This window comes from Paramormyrops kingsleyae, chromosome 25 (assembly GCF_048594095.1).
Source record: "Paramormyrops kingsleyae isolate MSU_618 chromosome 25, PKINGS_0.4, whole genome shotgun sequence".
In the NCBI taxonomy this organism is placed as follows: Eukaryota; Metazoa; Chordata; class Actinopteri; order Osteoglossiformes; family Mormyridae; genus Paramormyrops; species Paramormyrops kingsleyae.
The window spans coordinates 9,261,126-9,286,983 of record NC_132821.1 but is presented as its reverse complement, the minus strand read 5'-3'; the positions used below and the strand labels follow the sequence as shown (position 1 = coordinate 9,286,983).

The 25,858-nt window shown below is 40.4% G+C and overlaps 1 long non-coding RNA gene across 7 annotated transcripts; it reads right to left on the bottom strand.

Moving 5' to 3' along the window:
• Window positions 1-5,421: 5,421 nt before the first annotated feature.
• LOC140582713 (uncharacterized) lies at window positions 5,422-15,199 on the bottom strand. 7 transcript variants are annotated; one of them, XR_011985535.1, is made up of 10 exons: window positions 13,944-14,030; window positions 13,605-13,722; window positions 10,698-10,766; window positions 10,055-10,125; window positions 9,690-9,776; window positions 8,125-8,315; window positions 7,795-7,887; window positions 7,558-7,713; window positions 7,232-7,404; window positions 5,422-6,020 (listed from the first exon to the last, which is right to left on the bottom strand). It is a non-coding gene; the product is annotated as an uncharacterized lncRNA (long non-coding RNA). The 7 variants fall into 7 exon arrangements; XR_011985537.1 differs by lacking the exons at window positions 10,055-10,125; window positions 10,698-10,766; XR_011985538.1 differs by lacking the exons at window positions 9,690-9,776; window positions 10,055-10,125; window positions 10,698-10,766; window positions 13,944-14,030 and adding an exon at window positions 14,690-15,199.
• Between the last annotated feature and the right edge of the window lie 10,659 nt (window positions 15,200-25,858).

Here is a 25,858-nt window from a genome sequence, read left to right as displayed (position 1 = left end):
CAGCTAACCTCTCCTCATAAGACATTCCACTAAGACCAGGAATCATTCTCGTAGCCCTCCGTTGCACCTTTTCTAAGGCAGCAATGTCCTTCTTAAGGTATGGTGACCAAACCTGCACACAATATTCTAGGTGGGGTCTTACCAAGGAATTATATAAATGTAACATCACCTCCCTTGACTTAAACTCCACACACTCCAAATGTCATAAGCTGAGTGAAGTCATGCTCCATGGTTGATAACATGCTCATTCTGTCTTTTGTCTCAGTGGTTACTCTCCCTCACAGTCTGTCTGTCTGTCTGTTTCAAAGTCTGAGCTGATGGCTCTGTGGAAATCTGTGCTGCCTTAGTAGTTCTAGGTATTTTTCACCAGAAAATAAAAAGCTCAATAGTTCTAGTGTTAATACATTTATTTGACTCACTCTGCTTTATTACGTGACCTGCTGTTTACGTGATCTCAGCCTAATTGTTGTGTTCCCAGACTGTTGGGGGATGGATAGCCCTGCATGTGCATCGCAGAGAGGTGCAAAACAGCCATCAATGAAACAATCGCCCTAGGCTGGCAAGCCCATCCCAGGTATGTGTCCCCTCATCCCAGATGTTAATGTGAACGATTGTCCTGTGGGTCACACTGGTAATTCTTGAGGCTTCCTTAAATGGTCCCATTAGTCATCATGTTTTTATGCTCCACAGATACTGTAGGTTTTCAGCTTTATTTGCCTGAGTACATTTTATATTGTCTGTGATGCTGCTGCAGATCAGGCCTGATCAATTAGGCTATTTTCACTGATTGCATTGTTTTGACCTCTGTGATTTTGCTATGGTTATCTTGCTAATTCCTTTGCAAACTGTAAAATAAAAGCATGATTCCTTGAGCAGACGGGGTGTGTGTTTGAGTATGTAATGTGCGTTGGTGTATTTCCAATCTATTACAGGTCAGTGTGCCATGCATCAGATTGGTAGTGGCCCAGTGTATAATGCTCCTAATATTTTGAAGGGTTACTCTAAAACTACTGGGGCTATAAGCATGTGTCTGGGCTCTTTGTGGACTACAAATGCTTTACTTTAATCCGTCTCCACCAGGTGAAGAGATTCACAGCTGACACGTGGAGAGGTTGCAGGTCACCAGTTTATTCCTAAATAAAGTAAATATTGGTAATCAAAAAATTCATTCAAAGTAGGTCTAATAGGATTTTTTTAATTTCACGTAATGCTGTCAGTGAAAATTTATTTTATAGAGACGCAGCAGCAGCATCAACAGAAAAAAATGAGGAATTTAAAACGTGGATGCTTAGCCTGTTTATTCTTTATGCTATTAAGCCCACTGATTTATGTTGTCCCCCACAAGAGGCTCTTACTTAAACTCAAAGCGACAGGTATTTTAGGAACTGTAGCGACCTGGATTGATAACTGGTTAACAGATAGGACGCAGCGAGTAGTTATAAGAGGCACAATGTCACAGTGGGCCTGCGTTCATAGTGGGGTGCCGCAGGGTTCAATTTTAGGACCACTATTGTTCCTAATTTACATAAATGATATAGACACCAATATATACAGTAAACTGGTGAAATTTGCAGATGACACCAAGGTGGGTGGTGTAGCAGATACTGAACTAGCGACTCAGCAGCTACAGCGAGATCTTGATTTAATTAGTGACTGGGCCAATACCTGGCAGATGAAATTTAACATAGACAAATGTAAGGTACTCCATGTAGGGAGCAGAAATATAAAGTACAGGTATTTTATGGGACCTACTGAAATAAAGGTAACTGATTATGAGAAAGACCTTGGTATATATGTTGATGCTTCCATGTCTCATTCTCGCCAGTGCGAGGAAGCAATAGAAAAGGCCAATAGGATGTTGGGGTATATCTCCAGGTGTGTGGAGTTTAAGTCAAGGGAGGTAATGCTAAGATTATACAATTCCTTGGTGAGACCTCACCTAGAATATTGTGTGCAGGTTTGGTCACCATATCTTAAAAAGGACATTGCGGCCTTAGAAAAGGTGCAGCGTAGGGCCACAAGAATGATTCCTGGTCTTAGAGGAATGTCATACGAGGAAAGGTTAGTTGAGCTAAATCTGTTCAGCCTCAAGCAAAGGAGACTGAGGGGGGACACGATCCAGGTATATAAGATTCTAACAGGTTTGGATGCTGTTCAACCAAATAATCACTTCAGCATTAGTTCAAATACAAGAACTCGTGGCCATAGGTGGAAATTAGCGGGAGAACATTTCAAACTGGATTTAAGGAAGCACTTCTTTACACAGCGTGTAGTCAGAGTATGGAATAGTCTTCCTGATAATGTAGTGCAAGCTGAATCCTTGGGTTCCTTTAAATCAGAGCTAGATAAGATTTTAACAACTCTGAGCTATTAGTTAAGTTCTCCCCAAGCGAGCTTGATGGGCCGAATGGCCTCCTCTCGTTTGTATAGTTCTTATGTTCTTATGATTCCTTTATTTTTAAGCCTATTTTTGTGTGGAATGCCATTGGCAAACCTGTCCGTTGTTGCTTATGTTGGAAACTTTTTCCTTTGTCGAAGCAGAGACCAGGAGACCTTGGGATATCTTTCAAGCAGAAGTTACTCTTTATTGAGAACTTGCCGTGTGTCGCTGTAGTCATCCAAGTCTGACTAAAACTCAGCTCGGGAGAGTTTATATGTTTGAAGGGCGGAGGGATACACAGAGGTGGAGACAATCTAAACAAAGCATAGTACAACAACAACAACGACAACAACAAATTTATTTTTGTATAGCGCATTATCACAACATTACATTCTCTCAAAGTATAGTCCAGGCATCAGCCTGGAAGTTCCCCAGCCCTGATCTCATCAGCATAGCAGTGCCTTTCAAATGCATAGGTGCTAATCTAATCAGCCTGACAGTATCACCCAGACCTTCACATTATCATAGCGACAAAGATTAGCATTCACATTTACTTTGGGACCCTACCCAGTGGTCAGGAAGTCCATAAAGACAAAAGGTTAATGTCTCAGACACCTGGGGGGTATTCCAGAAAGCTTGGTTAACTTACCATTTGGTAAATCTTAACCTCTGGGTTGATATACCCCAAACCCGCATACCATGAGTATGTCGGTTCCAAAACACCTGAGAAGAGTAAGTTCAATCAACCTCCTATTGGTTACCCAGAGTTAATGCGCGTGCACCGTGCATACATAAAGACGTTTTCAATTGATCGCCGATTTCACGAGTCAGAATGAAAAATCAAAGTGAAAAAAAGAGAGCGGCATACTTCACAGAGGCGGAGTTGGAAGTTTTAATGCACGCATATGACGAATTCAAGCCAATAATAATGAAAAAAAGCAATACGGCTGCATCGGCTAAAGAAAGAGTTGGCTTGGCAAAAAATAACGGACAGAGTAAATGCGTGTGTATTAAATTGCAAATTTGACATCGCCTCCCCTTTTATTATAATGCAAAATAATTAAACACCGCTTCCGCATCCTTTTGACTGTTAAATCACTATGAAAGCATTTACTTGTCCTGCCATTCATTTCTTTAGGTTAAAATAACAATGTGTATCGACTAGGAATATATGGTTTCTTATTTAATAAGGTGTAATCCTTCTGGAGCCAGAAGAACTTTGAGCCAAGTCAAAATGAAACACAAAAACATTCTGCAAAAAGGTAATATTTGATTACACAACAACAACAACAACAAATTTATTTTTGTATAGCGCATTATCACAACATTACATTGTCCCAAAGCGCTTTACAGCATCCCCACCCAAAGCCCCCAGTGAGTAAGCCATAGGCGACAGTGGCAAGGAAAAACTCCCTACGCGATCACTGAACTATTTATTAAACACGATTTAGTATATTCTTTCTGTCATGTAGCTAATAGAAAAAAGGCTGAAGCCCGTCTAACTGGCGGGGGCCCACCACCACCTCCCCTCACCCCTTCTGAGGGCAACCAGTGGTAACCAGCATTGTACTGTCCTGTAATGATTACCTATAGTTAGTGGAAAAAAGTAATGAGTTTGATGATTGTAACAAGGCAAAAAATTAAGGATACAAAATCAAGTTACCTGCACATTGATACTATGAATAGATTTCCTATTAACATAGTCTCCCTCATTTATTGAAGGAGCTTTAATAGCCTAATAGGAATGTAGGTGTCATCAATGCACCCAATTATGAATGAATGAATGCCTTTTATTGTCACTATACATGTATTACATGTATTCCAAATTACATTTGGAAACCCTGAAACAGAAAGTCATATATGGAAGTATCAAGTGTGTGTGTGTGCAGGATGAATACATGTATAGATATAAATAGTATGACTACATATTAAATATGCATCATAGATTTTACTACAAAGGACAAACCTACCACTCTGTGGAATTCCTCTTTAATAACACGCAGAGCTTTATGGACAGGGAACTGTACAAACGTGTGTAAGAAGCGTTAAGTACCAGACATACTGTGCGAACGGCTCTACACACAGTTGCCTTTCCCACATGCTCTGCGTCGCCCATATTGTACAAAAAATGCCCTGACGCAAAAAACCGAAGTGCTATGTACAGAATGTTTTCTGTGCTAAGCGCAGACAGGCGGTTTGGGTTTGTGACATTTGCAATATGCGGTTTCAAGAGATGTTAAGTAAATTAATGATTCTTTTGAAAACCGATAACGCTTTTTCAAATAATCATTAGGAAATGAAAAGATATCAATACGTGGTCTTATAACTCTCTCCCGGCGAAAAAAACCTTGTATAATTTGTGCCTCCATGTCCACAGGATCGTCATCAAAAGGGCACGCCATGCTCAGTAACCTTCTGCAACAAACCGACCCTGGAACATAACCTGCTACTGAGCAGGTTATCTTCAGAGAGTAAGCTGCTATGGTTACGTACATACCCAGAAAGTTAACCTCCGTTTTTGGAACTGAAAGATGAGGTTATCCACTAACTTACCCTTAAACTTACCCGGGTATGTCACATAACCTGCTTTCTGGAATACCCCCCTGGGCTCCCAGACTTGATATTCTTAAAATGTCACCATCTTTACCTCAAAATGCAAACCCAATGTACCTATCTCTTTCAGTCCCATTTTCTTTTTGGAGGTTAGCAGCTATTGCTCAGAAAATACGATTCCACATACTTACTATGTTGTGAACACGAGTCAAGCCTCAGACTAACCAAGACAACCCAAGTCACATTTTTAAAATTGAACCAAGTGCAAAAATCTTCAAAGCTAAAAAACACACACAGCCATAATGCTTCTTCCTTCTAAATTTGACCTCAGTTGAAGCCTCTTTGGCTCTTGCACGTTCTTTCCGGCCACCTCCAGTCAGATGCCCGGTTAAACCAATGGACGGCGTAAGAATCTCTCTCAGTATCTGCTACACTGTATTTTGAAAGCTTTGGTGTAATGCAGATCAGCTAAGGAAAAAACAGCTATGTCAGTGATTAAAATATTAATTTTAATTGATCAAAATTGGTCACGTGAGGCATAACTTGAGGAATTACTACACATGATGAATTACTACATGCTGTGCCTTTCTGTTTGCAGGGACGGAGTTAGAGGTGTATGGACTTTTTGCATTATATTTTACCTGTTGTGTATAATCTAAATAGAAACTCTCAACTATCAGTCAACTCAAAGACATGCGTGACCTAATGCTGAAATAAAACATAGCTGCCCAAGAAACATTCATAGCCAATTGTCCAATTATTTCTGAGTTCTTGCAATGTTGAAATGTTTAAAAGAAACACAAACTCACATAGTTAAAAAAAAAAAAACTGATTAAAAAAAAAAGTAGTATCTTTGCCCTATGTACCATAAAATAAACAGCCCTGCAGGAAAGGTGTCTAATACCCAGCTTCTGTGTATATACCATACTTACTGATCAACAAACTTCTTGTATGTATTTCTTTAAAGCACTTCTTCCCATTAACTCCTTTACAGTTTATTTGTTTGGCTACTGCATCTGAGAAAAACCTTGAAAGTATGTTCCATGTGACTTAGTGTTTGTCCTCCTGTAGTACCCAGAGCAGAAATCTGAGAAGAGAAAAATATTTCATATAAAAAGGCAAAGATAAGTATACAGTCGAACTTCGTTACAACGTACCTCGGGGGACATTAAGAATTTGTACGTTATAACCATAATACGTTGTAACCAAGTCCCTCAAAATGAATGATAGAACACAAAATGTATATAAAAAAAACTTTTAGAAAACGCCCCTCAAGTTGACACTATGACATACAGCTTGTGTAGTTTGAAGAATATAATAGGAACTATATTCTTCAAACTAGGTTAATATCAGTTACTCATAGACAGCCGACATAAGCTGGCAGTGGATTTTGCGTTATCGTTCAAATCGCCTTACTGTAACCTAATGTCAAACCGAAATTATGCACCTGTATATGATTCAATTGGCTGAAATAAATTTCGATACATGTGTTAGACATCTGTCTTTTGTTAATTTCTTTCACTATATGTCACACAACTACCCCAATAACCACACAGTTTCAGAACTTAGTTCGCATCGGCAGTATAAGTCTGCCATGTATAATTCTGAATTATTTCCACCTTGTCGGTCAGCGAAATCCGTTTCCTTTTAGCAGGCATCTTGCTTGATATGCGGCAGCATGACACCATGCAAAACCATGAAAAAACGGGGGCTGCATGCAAGGAGTCCGGCTGGCGTGGAATGCTTCGTGAGGATAGGTTCATACAGTTAGGCGTTGCTAAGCGATGTAGATGGCCGGCAACAGCCGATTCTGAATTGTGCGCACGCTCGGAAGATGAGGCTGTACGTTGTAACGAAGGTCAGTTTGCCTATTTTCCTCTGAAAATCATACGTTATATCGAAGTTTACGCTGTAAAGGTATATGTTCTAAGCGATACCGGCAAATGGAATAATGCATTACGCGAATTCGGGACATAGAAATTTGAACGTCGTATTGGTGTAAACGTTATAAACGGGGTACGTTGTAACGAGGTTCGACTGTACATACAAACTGTGAAAACCAACTGTAGGAGCTCCTGATTGTGCATCAAATCATGTCATACAAACAATTCAGGGTTTATCTGAACGTTAAACCTAATTTATTATTCGGTTTTGCCGTTTTCATGAACTATGTTAATGGTAAACGATGAAAGTAGTCAATATTCAGAGATCTGATACAATATAAGCAGTATATTGGCACAGTAATGATGCAGTTTTATTTACATTTAAAATTATTTAAATTAAAAAAGGTTACAATACCATGGTTTGCTTAGCATGCGAGTTTCTTGAATCTTTAAGCCACTCCTCCAACTCCTCAACTTCAGACATGGTGTCTGTCGCCATACGTGCAGTGAGATTACTAATGGCAGCAGCAAGCTGCATCTGCTGTACCTTGATATGTTCCAACAGTGTTAGGATGTGCAGTTGAGCGGCTACAAAGAGTTGGGAAAGTATTTAATTAAAATTGTTGATTTAGGTTTATTACATATATATTCATAATGTGGTCAGAAGGACAATATTATCTACCAAGTTCTTTTAAACATCGTTTAGTCACAGACTCAGTTTTCAAATTGAAAGAATTTTACCAGAGCAAGGAATAGGTCCAGTGCCTGTCCTCCCCAGTCTAAACCTGGGGTTAAATGAATGGTCCTGATGTTCATCAGAAAGAGGTATAGCAGAGACCTGGCTCATAGAGCTTGAGGGCATGTGAGAGATGGGGGTGACAACTGCAGGCACTGGAGCTGGAGAGAGGCAAGTAGAATGCATGCAAGTGATCGCTTTGATGAGCAAAGCTTTATAAAGTAATCATAAAAGTATAGTACCTGTGTAACGACCGTGTTCAGAATGTCTAATGGAGAAGTGGTGCAGAGGACTGGAAGGCATGCCAAATGTCGTAATGGGGGCAGGTGGTACAGCTGTGAAAAATGACAATGATTAGAAATAAACAGCCATATAAAAGAATTCACTATCATAGCAGTAAATTAAACAACTTTCAATGACTCATCTGGCTGAGTTCTGCTAAGCACATGTAGTTACAGTAACTGTCAGTCCTTCGGAACTAAGCTGACTGAATAGTTATATTAATGTTTAATAGGTGGATATTAGCATAACCGGTGCTTACAGAATGATTCAACGAAAACAAAGGAACATACTCGTAAAACAAGGATATTCAGTATGCCTCAGGTTTAGCAGAGGTCCAGTAGAGGTCTGGCAAGCTGAATGAGATGGTATGTCAGGAGTAGGTGGAGGAATAGGTGGTGCTGGTGCAGAGGAGATATTGCTGCATCTCCTCTTTTTACCCACTTCTAGTTCATTGTCTGAGTCTGTATCACCAAAAACTTGCCTAACAAACAAAACAAATCACAGTCAAGCGTAGTCAATATTTTGGCATGAGTAAAAACAGTCAAAACCGACAGAGACTCCTTGTATCAGACTTGTTCAGTTTGTTTAAACTACATCAATAAACTGCATTAAAATGAGTAAGAATTGCTTAAATTCAACCAGACACTAAACATTCAATTAGTCTACACTATAGATCTTATCAATGAATCCCTGTGTCATTTGACCTTTGAAGTTGTGCAGGACTAATAGCCACACTACAAACTACCTTTTACTTAATTATTTGATAATTATGGAATATTACCATAGCAGCACAACACCTAGTATGTGCTCTCTCTTGCCTTTCCATAATCACCTGATCAGAATTCACAAAATATCAATAAATGCAAACTCACACGTAAGAAATGCTTAAATGTATCACTTTACACAAAGTACACAAGCAGTTGCATTTTGTGGCATAATCTGATCCTTTAAGTAATGCTGTTTTCATGCATGCAAACTCCAACAGCAAGGCTACAACCTTACCTGCTGTTGTGTCTTACAAAGCACATTGTTTACACACTGAGCTCAAGTTGAACTATTATTTCACTTTGGTCACTATACTAGCTAAGTAGTTTATTAAGCAGAGTACATTTTTAAGATTCCATTTCAGCAATAATTTACACTGCTGTCCTTTTCTTTGAAAAGAAACTAATGCCAAATGTAAAAAAAAAATAGTACAAGTGTTCCAACTCAACCAAGTACTGACTTAAATTTATGTAATTTAAGGAATACATTATTGACACAGCAACAGGCATTTGTATACATCAAATAAGCAAATCTTGGTGAATCAAATTGATAATTAGAATTTTAATTATGGTCATTATGCAGTCTGTATATTTCAGAACCCAGTTGGGTTGAATTTTGTCTCTACAAGAGACAAGCCAGTCCCTGGTTCCTCACATTTTTGTACAGCTCTGTTTATGCATTCATCACTAGTATAATTTGGCCACCAAGTGACACCATCCTCAAACCATGACTCAGCTATAACATTAGCAGTCTTGGTATCCAGAAATTCAACGACTAAAAACATCTGAAAAAGAAATTGTTATACATTTAAATACACAATCCATAAAATATTACTACCCTTTTTGACACTTTTGAATCTATGGTAAACATTTTCCTTCAATAGTCATTTCATGTCTTTACATTCTGTGATGAATTCTATTACAAGCAGAGTCTGCCTTTTGTTGCAGGGGTGTACAAGATTGAAATACAAGTGCGCAAATCTCTGCGCGGGTGCACAGATCAATTTCACACCACCACAGAATTCTGTCATAATAATCAATGCATATAGCCTACTGTGGCGATAGAATGTATTTGAGTTGCCAGTACTAACCTGACCACTAGGTGTCAGTAGTCACACTCACGGGGATTGTTTTATCAGGAGGAAAAGACTGAAGTTGCGGCTGCTCGAGTTCGGGTCCTGAAAATATAATAAACTCTGTGTTGCTACAAAAACGGTTTTCTTAAATTTAATAAGAAACATTACATGGGAAAAAGAATGAGACTTTTGAAAGGTATGTTTTCCGTTCTCTTCTGCAGCAACAGGGGGAGACTTTTGACAGTTTCTTAATGGATTTAAAGTTGAAAGCAAAAACATGCAACTTCAGACAGTTGCAGGACTCTGATTCGAGACCAAATTGTGTTTGGCATCACTGATAAAAAAGTAAGGGAGAGGCTCTTGAGAGAGACGGAGCTTACCTTGAATGGTGCTATGCGTATATGTCATGCCAGTGAAATAGCACTTCAGCATGCTAAAACATTTTATGAAACTGCAAAGACAAGTGGAATTGACAGTTCAGCTGTAGCTGCAGTAACAGGGAAGATGCAGAGATGTGTGATGAGTAAAATGAAGCAACAAAAGGAGAAAGAACTGTTTAATTGCCAGAGATGTAGTAGAAGACACCTCCCAAAGCAGTGTCCAGCTTATGGCAAAGGCTGTGCTAAATGTAAAGGGCAGAATCATTTTGCCAAACAGTGCTTTTCCAAAGCCAAACAGGGTCAAAAGGAGCGTGTCCATGCAGTGGAGGAAACAGATCTCAGTGACAAATTTTTTATTGGCCTGGTGGAGCAGGATGATTCCAGTCAGGAAATAACAGAACAGACTGATGTAAATACTGTTGCGCAGGACAAGTGGATGACAGCTCTGGAAATTATCGTGTCACTCAAGCTAGATACAGTGAAGTGTGTAGTCAATCTGATTTCAGAGCCTGATGTCAGAGCAATAAAAATTAAGCCACGAATAGGCCCAAAAACAGTGCGACTCAAAGCCTATAATGGACAGCACATCCCAACAAAAGGAACATGCAGACTACAGGTAAAAATGAGAAACAAAATACATCACCTCAAGTTTGTGGTTGTTCCAGGTGGACATGATTCTGTGTTGGGAGACAAGGCATGTGAAGACCTAGGTCTGGTGAAAAGAGTATAACTCATAAATAGTGGAGAGACAAAGGACACTGTGAAAAATATAGTGGCACAGTTTCCAGACATCTTTGAAGGATTTGGAGTATTACCCTTCACCTACAAAATACAGTTGAAAAAAGATGCACAGCCAGTATTCCTTGCCCCAAGAAGGGTTCCTGCACCTCTTCGTGAGAAACTGAGACAAGAATTGGAGAGAATGACATCGATGGGAGTCATCGAAAAAGTGGAAGAGCCTACTGAGTGGGTCAATTCAATGGTGTGTGTGAAAAAAGCAAATGGTGCGCTACGCGTGTGTATGGATCCAAAGGACTTAAATTCCAACATTCAGAGAGAACATTATCAAATTCCGACACGAGAAGAAATCATAAGCGAGATGGCAGGAGCCAAGTTCTTTACAAAGCTGGACGCATCCCAAGGCTTTTGGCAGCTGAAACTACATAAGGGCAGCACAAGGTATTGCACATTTAACACGCCCTTTGGCCGATACTCCTTTTTAAGGATGCCATTTGGAATTTCCTCCGCTCCTGAAGTGTTTCACAGAACTATGGAACACATAATTGAGGGCATTGAGGGTGTGCGTGTTTATGTGGATGATATTGTACTGTGGGGCTCCATGATAGAACAGCACAACAAAAGGCTCTTGGATGTCCTAAAGTCACAGACGCAAAGCTCAAGCAAATTGTAGTGGAGACTGAGAAAGACAGTTGCTTGCAGCAGGTCATTACGCATCTGAATGATGGCTGGTCTAGAGGAGAATGTGCCCAGTACTACAATATCAGAACAGAGCTGAGTGTGGTCAAAGGACTTCTGCTGAGACAGAACAGGGTCATCATCCCAGAGTCACTGCATCAAGAGATGTTGAAAAGGCTACATGAGGGCCACCTTGGAGCAGAAAAATGTAAAAGAAGGGCTAGAACTGCAATCTATTGGCCTGGAATAAACGGCGACATTCACAGGATGGTGTCAACCTGTGATACGTGTCTGAAGCATCGAGCTAAGCAACAGAAGGAGCCAATGATTGTCAATGACCCACCGGACACACCATGGCAGAAAGTTGGGACTGACTTATTTTTCCTGGATGGACAAAACTACTTGCTTGTGATAGACTATCTGTCAAACTATCCAGAGATTGCGTTGCTTACCAGTGCATCTACTGTGGGTGTGATAACACAGATGAAGTCCATCTTTGCGAGACACGGCATCCCACAGGTTGTTTGTAGTGATAATGGGCCATGCTACAGTAGCAAAGACTTTCAGAGATTTGCTGAGGAGTATGGGTTTCAACATGTGACATCGAGCCCATTATATCCACAGTCGAATGGGAAAGCGGAGAAAGGAGTACACATTGTGCCGTTACTACTCAAGAAAGCAGGAGACAGTCGATCAGACCCTTATTTAGCTCTGCTGAATTACCGTGCTTCACCATTAGAACATGGTGTGTCTCCTGCGGAAATCCTGATGGGACGCAGATTACGAACCACACGTCCTTGCTTAGCAACACCAAAGAAGAACAAAAATCTAAAGAGGAAACAACAGCTCCTGAGACAGCGACAAAAGACAAATTATGACAAGACATCAAAAGGATTGGAACCACTCTCCAATAATGGCACAGTAAGACTTGGGGATTGCAGTATATGGTCTAGCAGAGCCACAGTCCTAGAGGAGGTGAACCCGAGATCTTACACTGTCAGGACAGAAGATGGTCAAATCCTGTGAAGAAATCGGAGGAGTCAGTTGAAAACGAAAGAGACAGTGCTAGCGGATTTGTCTCCAGAGGACATTGACTGTGTAGAATCATCAAAAACCCCTGAACCGCTTCCAGTACTGGCTGACAAGGAACCAGCTGAAGCCATGCATTCACCTGTACTGCGAAGATCTAAACGCACAGTAAAGCCCCCTGATAGACTTGACCTGTAAATAGTGCCTAATCATAAAAGAGTCATTTGAGTTTAAAAAAAAAATGCGGTTTGTTGATTGTGACTGCTCAATAATTCTGGAGGCTGTCATTTTCTGTATTAAGTCTTACAATTTATACAGTGTTTGTTTAATGGTTATTCAATCGATACGTTTGCATAACTCCTTGGAATAACTTGTTCTTTACATCTAAAGGAAAGGGGATGTGGTGATAGAATGTATTTGAGTTGCCAGTATTAACCTGACCACTAGGTGTCAGTAGTCACACTCACGGGGATTGTTTTATCAAGAGGAAAAGACTGAAGTTGCGGCTGCTCGAGTTCGGGTCCTGAAAATATAATAAACTGTGTTGCTACAAAACGGTTTTCTTAAATTTACTGAGAAACATTACATGGGAAAAAGAATGAGACAGTAAGGTATATAAGCAAATAAACAATGAATGCAATGAACTCCTCCGTGCACTGAGATTCTGACTTACTCATTAACGTTTAAACGTTTTTCCCCCAATTTGTATTGTATAATTGTCAGACAACAGTTTTACACGATGGTATTTCTACTCTTTCCAGATAGCTAGAATTACACAATAAGAATAAAAAAACAATACTTAAACTTGGATATGTGGCCGAACCTAGAATGGAGACAGTGTGCTATTGAATGTCAAATGTTTCTGCACATTTTAAATCTACTAAACTCACCTGAAGAATACAATTAATTGAAATAAAAACATATTTCACAGTATATTAACTCTCAGTTGTCTTTTATTAACCGACCCACGCTTATTTTAGTAAGATCGCTATAGCTAACAGTCTCAGATGTTAAGATTAACTTAACAATTAACGACCCACCATAATCAAAAAGCTACTAGTTGTCTTCTAGCATATTTTGATCGCACTATGTGACTCGTACGTACCTCAATGAAGCGGTTTCCTCGGTTTTCCTCGACCGTAAGCTGTGGTGATCCTGTCAGATTCCAGAAAATGAAGCTTCGCGCGCTCGTCCCGCGGATCCGTCCCGCAGCTGCTTTGATTCTGCTGACATTATTGTATGGAGTCAGAATAGTGCCATATGTACTTGTATGTGTACTTTCCAATTTGCACCCGTAAAAAGAAATTTGCTCGCACTGAACACAATTTTCATTCGCAAAAAAAAATATTTTGCAAATACAAGTCAATATTTTTTGTAAATGCGAAACCAAACATCTTCATAAAAATATTTTTTACAAAGATAGAATGATTTTCAAGTACAAAACCTGTATTGCAAATCCAAGTCCTCTTGCAAATACCAACCTGCGAGTGCAAATTCACACTTGCGCATATAAATAATTTTGGCACTAACTTGTCTAGCTTTGCAGATAAACATTTGCTCGCATAGCCACCAATCAAATTAATTCATATTCTAGCCAATCATAAAGCTGCAGGTAAGGTAACAACCAATCCTGGCCTTCCAGTAAAAAAACATGCTGAAGAAGATGAAGGTGTATTTACGGGAAGATAGTAGTCAGAAGTGTGAATTTGCACTCGCAGGTTTTTCACATCTATTTCCCTAATATCATGGCATATTGATGCAACAAATCACTGATGAACATACAGCAGATTTCAGGATTTTTGGCCCGTGACGATCCTGTATGCTGCCGGTGTTCTGGTCAGTAAACTTTTTTTCTGATTCATAGAAAGCTATGAAACTGCAGGATTAGAAAGATGAAATGATAAACAATATGTCAATTTAGCTTTCAAAAGCGTCACTTAATCCTTTGAAGTGGTTTTTGTATGTTGAAATCGAGTGTATTTTTCAACGTTTCCGGAAAAGGAAAATTCAAAACGGAGGACGAAGAGGGGTTCCCCATCTATGTTATCAGTGGGAATACCGCGGAATTCCGCAATGCGATACAATAAGAATGCGTATTTTCTGGGGTATACCCAGCGCTCAGATGACCCGATGGTGGAACAGGAATCTGGAACAAAAAAGGCGGCCATGTTGGTCGCGCTCTTCACATACCTACTATATCCCCTTTGCATGTTCACAACTGTATACAGCCAGAATAAACCAGTGAACTAAGAGGGTAGACCAAATGCAGACTCCTGTAGTGGTGGGCGGATCGATCCAAGTATCGATAATATGGATAATAATGTTGGTATTGATATTGATCGATACCAGTTCAATGAGATCGATACTTCAGTTTCAATCTCTCTCCCGAATGCACTGCGGCTGTCTGTGTTCGCGCTGCTGCTCTCAATTGCCGCTCCCGGCTGTCACGTGACTCAGCGGGCCAGGCTAGCAAACAGGCGCAGGCGGGCGGACACACACTATAATATTTATAATAAAGTATTATAATAGTGGGTGGCTGAGTCATGCTCGCAATAATTAAACAGCAGGGATAGTTCGGGGTTTAATCATCAGATGGCGTTTATTACACCCGCACTACTACAACGCACACACCGGCACTGCTCACCGTGCACGTCGCCCCGTTTACTACTCATACACATGGTTGGCGCACGCACACATACACACACACACACACACACACTACATACAACAATAAACATTAACCGCTATACATGACATAACACACAGCACATTTATAATCACACAAGGGATTACTGAGAACTATTTACAAGCTCCGCGCTGCAGTATTTATTTACATATAAACTTTGCCCAAATTCTGTCTTGGGTTTTACCTAATTAATAAAAAAAAAAATCACAAAAACACCTAAAGGTAATGAAAATTAATTCAGTTTTAGCAATTTGATGATGCATCCACCTTAATTATTAAGAAGTATCGATATCGGTATCGTATCGGCGATACTTTCCCTGTATTTACTTGGTATCGCATCGATACCAAATCTTGTAGTATCGCACACCACTACCGCGAACGTAACATTTTCCTTGGGTTTCACGTGTTTGCTGTTTGTGGGCCTATACGCCTTCTTGGGCCACTTCTGATTGGTGCATGAGCATGACTGGCTTGCGAGAAGCACGGCGCGTGATTGGTGAGAATGACTGTCAGGCAGGGAGCACAGCATGAATTTGTAAAACTATTCTTAGTTCTCACAGCAGTTTTAAAACCTGGGTCCGCCGTGCTGTATAATGTATATCCTAAATCGCAATTTTTGCGACTTGCTAATCGCGTTGTTTCAAATCGTGATTCCCAGGCCTGGCTCCAGGGGGGGGCCCAGTGGCCTGCGTCCAGGCAACGGAAGCCGTGGATCCAATATATTTCTCATCATTAGGGATCTCGTCTGGTTCCTCACCCAGGACCTGTTTGCCTTGGGTGACCCTACCAGGGGCATAAAACCCCAGGCAACTTAGCTCATGGGATCACTGGAACACGCAAAGCCCTCCACCACGATAAGGTGTCGGCTCCAGGAGAGGCAAATGGGAGTTTGCCTGTCCAGTCTACATGTGTTTTGTGGACGTGGAAAAGGCTTACGACCGGTTTCCCCGAGGTGCCCTGTGGGAGGTGCTTCAGGAGTATGTGGTTCATGGTCCACTATGGTGGACGATTTGGTCCCTGTTTGAATGGAGCAGAAGCTTGGTCCGCATTGCTGGTAATAAGTCTGACGTGTTCCCAGTGAAGGTTGGGCTCTCGTAATGTGGAAGCAAAATTGGACATTAGTAGGCCCGGGAGGGGAGGCATATTGGGTCTGTTATGTCTTAGGCCTTAGGCCAGAAGAGATTATTTTGAATACTGTGTGACCTCGCTTTGTGACAGCTGCCTGCAGTTGGCTCCGCAGAAGCTCGGACCTTGGAGAGGCAGACAGTGGAGCAAAGGGGGGGAGAAACCACTTGCAAGAAGAGACTCGAAGCCGCCCCAACTGGTGCACAAAGAGTTATAGCTTATTAAAGTAGTTGTAGTAGTCAATATAATATGTTACGCAATTGATTGCATCATGTTAATCATACTTATGTTAATCATACTAATCATATGTTAACCATGTATTTTCAGCGATTCAGGGACAATACGTCAATATGTTAATCATTTATCAATGGAACACCCAAACATTAACAGTGATTCAATATATAATATTATATATATTGAATAATATAGTGATTCATATAATTAATATCTATATACATATCTCAAGTAGAGTCTAGAAGCCGAGGCTGTCTCCAGTAAATTGCGTAAAATGGGTGAACTTTACCTTGCTATCAAGGTGAACCAATGGAGCAGGGGGGTATTCCAGAAAGCAGGTTATGTGACATACCCGGGTAAGTTTAAGGGTAAGTTAGTGGATAACCTCAACTTTCGGTTCCAAAAACGGAGGTTAACTTTCTGGGTATGTACGTAACCATAGCAGCTTACTCTCTGAAGATAACCTGCTACTGAGCAGGTTATGTTCCAGGGTAAGTTTGTTGCAGAAGGTTACTGAGCATGGCGTGCCCTTTTGATGACGATCCTGTGAACGTGGAGGCATAAATTATACAAGGTTTTTTTCGCCGGGAGAGAGTTATAAGACCGCGTATTGATGTCTTGTCATTTCCTAATGATTATTTGAAAAAGCGTTATCAGTTTTCAAAAGAATCGTTCATTTACTTAACATCTCTTGAAACCGCATATTGCAAATGTCACAAACCCGAACCGCGGGTCTGCGCTTAGCACAGAAAACATTCTGTACATAGCACTTCGGTTTTTTGCGTCAGGGCATTTTTTGTACAATATGGGCGACGCAGAGCATGTGGGAAAGACAACTGTGTGTAGAGCCGTTCGCACAGTATGTCTGGTACTTAACGCTTCTTACACACGTTTATACAGTTCCCTGTCCATAAAGCTCTGCGTGTTACTAAAGAGGTATGGTAGGTTTGTCATTTGTAGTAAAATCTATGATGCATATTTAATATATAGTCATACTATTTATATCTATAGCCTACATGTATTCATCCTGCACACACACACACTTGATACTTCCCTATATGACTTTCTATTTCAGGGTTTCCAAATGTAATTTGGAATACATGTAATACATGTATAGTGACAATAAAAGGCATTCATTCATTCATTCATTCATAATTGGGTGCATTGATGGCACCTACATTCCTATTAAAGCTCCTTCAATAAATGAGGGAGACTATGTTGATAGATAGATAGATAGATAGATAGATAGATGTTTTTATTGTCACTATACAAGTACAGCGAGATAGCGGAGGAAATCTATTCATAGTATCAATGTGCAGGTAACTTGATTTTGTATCCTTAATTTTTTGCCTTGTTAAAATCATCAAACTCATTACTTTTTTCCACTAACTATAGGTAATCATTACAGGACAGTACAATGCTGGTTACCACTGGTTGCCCTCAGATGGGGTGAGGGGAGGTGGTGGTGGGCTCCCGCCAGTTAGACGGGCTTCAGCCTTTTACCCATACCCGGGTAAGTTTAAGGGTAAGTTAGTGGATAACCTCAACTTTCGGTTCCAAAAACGGAGGTTAACTTTCTGGGTATGTACGTAACCATAGCAGCTTACTCTCTGAAGATAACCTGCTACTGAGCAGGTTATGTTCCAGGGTAAGTTTGTTGCAGAAGGTTACTGAGCATGGCGTGCCCTTTTGATGACGATCCTGTGAACGTGGAGGCATAAATTATACAAGGTTTTTTTCGCCGGGAGAGAGTTATAAGACCGCGTATTGATGTCTTGTCATTTCCTAATGATTATTTGAAAAAGCGTTATCAGTTTTCAAAAGAATCGTTCATTTACTTAACATCTCTTGAAACCGCATATTGCAAATGTCACAAACCCAAACCGCGGGTCTGCGCTTAGCACAGAAAACATTCTGTGCATAGCACTTCGGTTTTTTGCGTCAGGGCATTTTTTGTACAATATGGGCGACGCAGAGCATGTGGGAAAGACAACTGTGTGTAGAGCCGTTCGCACAGTATGTCTGGTACTTAACGCTTCTTACACACGTTTATACAGTTCCCTGTCCATAAAGCTCTGCGTGTTACTAAAGAGGTATGGTAGGTTTGTCCTTTGTAGTAAAATCTATGATGCATATTTAATATATAGTCATACTATTTATATCTATAGCCTACATGTATTCATCCTGCACACACACACACTTGATACTTCCCTATATGACTTTCTATTTCAGGGTTTCCAAATGTAATTTGGAATACATGTAATACATGTATAGTGACAATAAAAGGCATTCATTCATTCATTCATAATTGGGTGCATTGATGGCACCTACATTCCTATTAAAGCTCCTTCAATAAATGAGGGAGACTATGTTGATAGATAGATAGATAGATAGATAGATAGATAGATAGATGTTTTTATTGTCACTATACAAGTACAGCGAGATAGCGGAGGAAATCTATTCATAGTATCAATGTGCAGGTAACTTGATTTTGTATCCTTAATTTTTTGCCTTGTTAAAATCATCAAACTCATTACTTTTTTCCACTAACTATAGGTAATCATTACAGGACAGTACAATGCTGGTTACCACTGGTTGCCCTCAGATGGGGTGAGGGGAGGTGGTGGTCGGCTCCCGCCAGTTAGACGGGCTTCAGCCTTTTTTCTATTAGCTACATGACAGAAAGAATATACTAAATCGTGTTTAATAAATAGTTAAGTGATCGTGTAATCAATTACCTTTTTGCAGAATGTTTTTGTGTTTCATTTTGACTTGGCTCAAAGTTCTTCTGTCTCCAGAAGGATTACACCTTATTAAATAAGAAACCATATATTCCTAGTCGATACACATTGTTATTTTAACCTAAAGAAATGAATGGCAGGAAAAGTAAATGCTTTCATAGTGATTTAACAGTAAAAAGGATGCGGAAGGGTTATGTGTTTAATTATTTTGCATTATAATAAAAGGGGAGGCGATGTCAAATTTGCAATTTAATACACACGCATTTACTCTGTCCGTTATTTTTTGCCAAGCCAACTCTTTCTTTAGCCGATGCAGCCGTATTGCTTTTTTTCATTATTATTGGCTTGAATTCCTCATATGCGTGCATTAAAACTTCCAACTCCGCCTCTGTGAAGTATGCCGCTCTCTTTTTTTTCACTTTGATTTTCCATTCTGACTCGTGAAATCGGCGATCAATTGAAAACGTCTTTATGTATGCACGGTGCACGCGCATTAACTCTGGGTAACCAATAGGAGGTTGATTGAACTTACTCTTCTCAGGTGTTTTGGAACCGACATACTCATGGTATGCGGGTTTGGGGTATATCAACCCAGAGGTTAAGATTTACCAAATGGTAAGTTAACCAAGCTTTCTGGAATACCCCCCAGATCGCATTATTGATGGTACCACATAATTGTTCTAATCCGTACTGTTGTGACACAGACATGACATACAGTGACTACCAATATTAGCAGGATAGGCTCAATGTATAATGTTCCGAATATTTTGGTATATTGCTCGGCATTACTGGTTCTTTAATACATTTATTTGAGTCACCCTGTTTGTTTACGTGACCTGATGTTTACGTGATCTCAGCCTAATTGTTACGTTGGCAGATTGTTGGGGGATGGGTAGCCCTGCATGTGCATCGCAGAGAAGTGCAAAACAGCAATCAAGGAAACAATAGCCCTAGGCTGGCAAGCCCAATCCAGGTATTTGTCCCCTCATCTCAGAAGCTGATGTTGACGGCTTGAGTAACTGACCTGCTTGATTCAAATGCTGATGACTCCCAGGCTGAGGAATTTGTAACTAAATAGTTGGATTAAAAATATTTGCATCATTGTAATTTGCTCACAACTACAGCTAACTTGCCTGTGTGGTCTGTTCCCTGTCCCTTGTTTTCTTCTGCTTATCACTTACTTTTAGTTGAATTTCCAGTTGTCATCTCCATTGTTTAGTGCTCAATGTCTTTGATAAATAACATCATATACACTCACCTAAAGGATTATTAGGAACACCATACTAATACGGTGTTTGACCCCCTTTCGCCTTCAGAACTGCCTTAATTCTACGTGGCATTGATTCAACAAGGTGCTCAAAGCATTCTTTAGAAATGTTGGCCCATGTTGATAGGATAGCATCTTGCAGTTGATGGAGATTTGTGGGATGCACATCCAGGGCATTAAGCTCCCGTTCCACCACATCCCAAAGATGCTTTTCTCAGACATGTCCTGGGAATTGTAGCTTTTATGGACGCTAGGTCGCTATACTTTATCAAAAAAATAACGTAACTACTGGAAAATCATTTGATTCAGAAATCAGCGACGCTACAGGCAAGCTACTAGAAAATGTAAGTAAACAAATAGCTTCGCTACATGGCTACCGCCCATCACTGACCGTACACCTCATCCAAAGCTACAGTGGTCACAGATGGGATCACTGCCCACTCTCTCCTTCATTGTTTGGCATCTTCATAGAACCACATGCGGCAGCAATACGACAGAAAAGTGAAATAAATGGAATTCATACCGATACCTCAACACAAAATAATCTGTGCAGATGATATCATGCTGTTTGTACAAAACTAGGGCTGCAACAACTAATCGATTAAAATCGATTATTAAAATAGTTGCCAACTAATTTAATAATCGATTAGTTGGGTCTACGTTATTACACACGCAAGTACAGTGGTTACCTCCTAATTTGGGAGCAGTAAGCTAACCAAAGCCGCGGTGGCAGTAAAGTACCATTAAGCTGGATGCCGATCGCCATAAAAGGAAAAAGGTGACGAGAACCAATGGCGTGCCTTGAGAAGCTTACGTGATGAATTCTGGGAGAATTGAAAAAAAAGTTTAAAAATGGCGGAGGCGGACACAGCAGAATCTTGTTTTAGAAGCCAGAATTTGATGATAATTAGCTGAAATTAGGTCGGAGAGACACTGATGTATTATGTGACGTTGTGGAGTTTTTGGATTATTTTATGCAATTATTCAGATTACTTAACGCAAATCCTTCATTCAGTGGTGTAGTGGAGGGTAAATGCACACAAACGCCATTTACGCACCTTTTAAATTTACAAAACAGCGTTTACTTAACATTAGTGATAAAAAAGGTAAGGATATAAATGGTTACCCACCGTTTTTACTGCTGTGCATATACACTCACCTAAAGGATTATTAGGAACACCTGTTCAATTTCTCATTAATGCAATTATCTAATCAACCAATCACATGGCAGTTGCTTCAATGCATTTAGGGGTGTGGTCCTGGTCAAGACAATCTCCTGAACTCCAAACTGAATGTCAGAATGGGAAAGAAAGGTGATTTAAGCAATTTTGAGCGTGGCATGGTTGTTGGTGCCAGACGGGCCGGTCTGAGTATTTCACAATCTGCTCAGTTACTGGGATTTTCACGCACAACCATTTCTAGGGTTTACAAAGAATGGTGTGCAAAGGGAAAAACATCCAGTATGCGGCAGTCCTGTGGGCGAAAATGCCTTGTTGATGCTAGAGGTCAGAGGAGAATGGACCAACTGATTCAAGCTGATAGAAGAGCAACTTTGACTTTTGACATCCCACAAATCTCCATCAACTGCAAGATGCTATCCTATCAATATGGGCCAACATTTCTAAAGAATGCTTTCAGCACCTTGTTGAATCAATGCCACTTAGAATTAAGGCAGTTCTGAAGGCGAAAGGGGGTCAAACACCGTATTAGTATGGTGTTCCTAATAATCCTTTAGGTGAGTTGATGGAGATTTGTGGGATGCACATCCAGGGCACGAAGCTCCCGTTCCACCACATCCCAAAGATGCTCTATTGGGTTGAGATCTGGTGACTGTGGGGGCCATTGTAGTACAGTGAACTCATTGTCATGTTCAAGAAACCAATTTGAAATGATTCGAGCTTTGTGACATGGTGCATTATCCTGCTGGAAGTAGCCATCAGAGGATGGGTACATGGTGGTCATAAAAGGATGGACATGGTCAGAAACAATGCTCAGGTAGGCCGTGGCATTTAAACGATGCCCAATTGGCACTAAGGGGCCTAAAGTCTGCCAAGAAAACATCCCCCACACCATTACACCACCACCACCAGCCTGCACAGTGGTAACAAGGCATGATGGATCCATGTTCTCATTCTGTTTACGCCAAATTCTGACTCTACCATTTGAATGTCTCAACAGAAATCGAGACTCATCAGACCAGACAACATTTTTCCAGTCTTCAACTGTCCAATTTTGCTGAGCTTGTGCAAATTGTAGCCTCTTTTTCCTATTTGTAGTGGAGATGAGTGGTACCCGGTGGGGTCTTCTGCTGTTGTAGCCCATCCGCCTCAAGGTTGTGCGTGTTGTGGCTTCACAAATGCTTTGCTGCATACCTCGGTTGTAACGAGTGGTTATTTCAGTCAAAGTTGCTCTTCTATCAGCTTGAATCAGTCGGCCCATTCTCCTCTGACCTCTAGCATCAACAAGGCATTTTTGCCCACAGGACTGCCGCATACTGGATGTTTTTCTCTTTGCACACCATTCTTTGTAAACCCTAGAAATGGTTGTGCGTGAAAATCCCAGTAACTGAGCAGATTGTGAAATACTCAGACCGGCCCATCTGGCACCAACAACCAGGCCACGCTCAAAATTGCTTAAATCACCTTTCTTTCCCATTCTGACATTCAGTTTGGAGTTCAGGAGATTGTCTTGACCAGGACCACACCCCTAAATGCATTGAAGCAACTGCCATGTGTTTGGTTGATTAGATAATTGCATTAATGAGAAATTGAACAGGTGTTCCTAGTAATCCTTTAGGTGAGTGTATATTCATATTTCATGTAGCAACCTAGCAGTCGAGACATGTTCTGGTAAATTGAGCAAAATGGGTGGATTTTACCTTGCTACCAAGGTGAACCAATAGAGCAGGAGAATTGTGTTTGTTATACGTTTGAGCCTGGTTTGTTGGTGTTTTGTGACCAATCAGAACTTAGAAGTCCTTATCTGGAATTGAGAATTATGGTTTATCAACTGGTTTCTCTTTGTGCTCGGGGTCCTTGGTACCTGGTGCCAGAGTGTGATGGGAGCGCTTTGCTGGATTGCTGGATAAAAGAGATACCTTTGCTCACCAAGTGAGAGGCCCTGAGTTTTATTCTAAGTGGCTCAACTAGAGTTATCAGAGAGGTTAATTTATAATTTTACTACCAGAATGCTACAATAGAAAAGGGCCTCTTCCCTAAACTTTTCCCACAAATAGGGACACATAGAATTGTCCAAATTGTCTTGGACATTGTTTTTTTTTTTTGATAAAACATTATGGGTTACGGTCATGTGCTCCACCACGCCTGGTCGCTGGAGATGCTTCAGAATAACCGTGGCCTCCAGGTAGTAGAGGACAAGGCAGCACTCTGCACACTCCAGGGGCATCTCCTCTGGATACACCTTGACACCAAGATTCAAGAGATTTATTTGTTACATACAGTACAACATGCAGTGAAATGTATCTCTGTGTCACCCTTATTTGGCTGTGCAAAAATAGAAATAGAAGAGAAAAAAAGAAAAAAGGTAAGAAGTAAAGTAGGAGTAAAAAGAGAAATTACATTATATAAATACTATGGAACCAAGATATAATCTAAAATATACAGTGCAATATATACAACCTAAAATCAAGAATCTAAAATACAGTGCAAAAATCTGAATATAGTGCAAATGTGCAGTATTTGTGCATTCAGTGCAAACATACATAGTGTACAGAAAGGCCAGAGTTAGTTTAAATTGAGAAGCGTTATGGCTTGGGGGAAAAAACTCTTCCTGAGTCTCTCAGTCCTGGACATCAGGCAACGGAACCGTCTGCCTGAGTTCAGCCTGCAGAATAGGCAGTTTGCGGGGTGTGAGGAGTCCTTAATTATCTTGGTACCTCTGGACCTGCAGTGTTTATTGTAGGTGTCCAGCAGGGAGGGCAGAGGAACTGGAACTAAACGGTCTAGGCCAACCCCTGAAAAACAACCCCATACCATTACCCCTCTTCCATCAAACTTGGCACAATCCAGTCAGACAGGTAACGTTTTCCTGGCATCTGCCAAACCCAGACTCATCCATCAGACTGCCAGACAGAGAAACTTGATTCGTCACTCCACAGAACACATTTCTACTGTTCTAGAGTCAAATGACATGCTGCTTTACACCACTTTATCCAATGCTTGACATTGCGTTTGGTGATGTGAGGCTTGCATGAAGCTGCTTGGCTATGGAAACCCATTCCATGAATCTTCTGGCATAAGACTTAATGCCAGAGAAAGTATGGAGCTCTGCAGTTATTGAGTCAACAAAACATTAGCGAATTTTCCGCACTATGCACCTTAGCACTCTGTCACTTTTGTTGTTCCTAAACACTTCCACATTTCAATAATACCACTTCCAGTTGACTCTGGAATATATAGCAGGAAAGGAATTTCACAAACTGACTTATTGCCATGGAGGTATCCTATGACAATAGCCTGCTTGAATTCACTGAGCTTTTCAGAACGACCCATTCTTTTACAAACGTTTGTAAACCTGAATGCATGGTTAGGTGATTGACTTTATGCACCCATGGCAATGGGTCTGAATGAAACACCTGTGATTGAAAGGTGTGTCCCAATACTTTTGTCCATATTGTGCATGTCAAAATGTATACATTCAGTATGTTTCGTGACTTCATTGCATTTCCCTCTGCAAAGATCAGTTTAATCTAAATGATGAAGTTAAAGACAGAGCTGAAAATTAGTTAAGTCATGACTTTGAAAGTTATCCTGACAAGGGATTCTGCAAAATCAGAGATGGAACTGCTGGTTGGGCTGGTCATCGCCTGCTTTTTCTAAGTGATGTAGGACTAAATGTAAAGTTTCAAACTGCTTAATGTATATTAGTCTGTTTTATAATGTTTAAACAAAAAGAACATTTAATGGGTTTGCATCTTATATCTCCTACAATGCGTTTTGCAGTTGATTCCTCCTTGATTTGGGTATAACGATAAATAACTGGCAAGAGAGACAGAGAGAAACTTTTGGGAAGTGTTATTGTTCAAAGTTAAACTGATTGTCCAAACCATTTTGGTTGTTAATTGTAAAAAGTTAATGTAAATCACCTATTACCCACTGTAATCCATTCTATACCCACCCCTGTAGACTTCACAGAGCATCACTGCCAACAAAATAAGAGGGTCACAATTAAAGAGGGTAAAAAATTCACGTAAAACTTGCCAATTCAGGTTTTCAGCACCATGGACAGCAACCTAATAACCTAAGGCCATTATTATGCTCATATTCACTGTTCATAATTCAATTTTT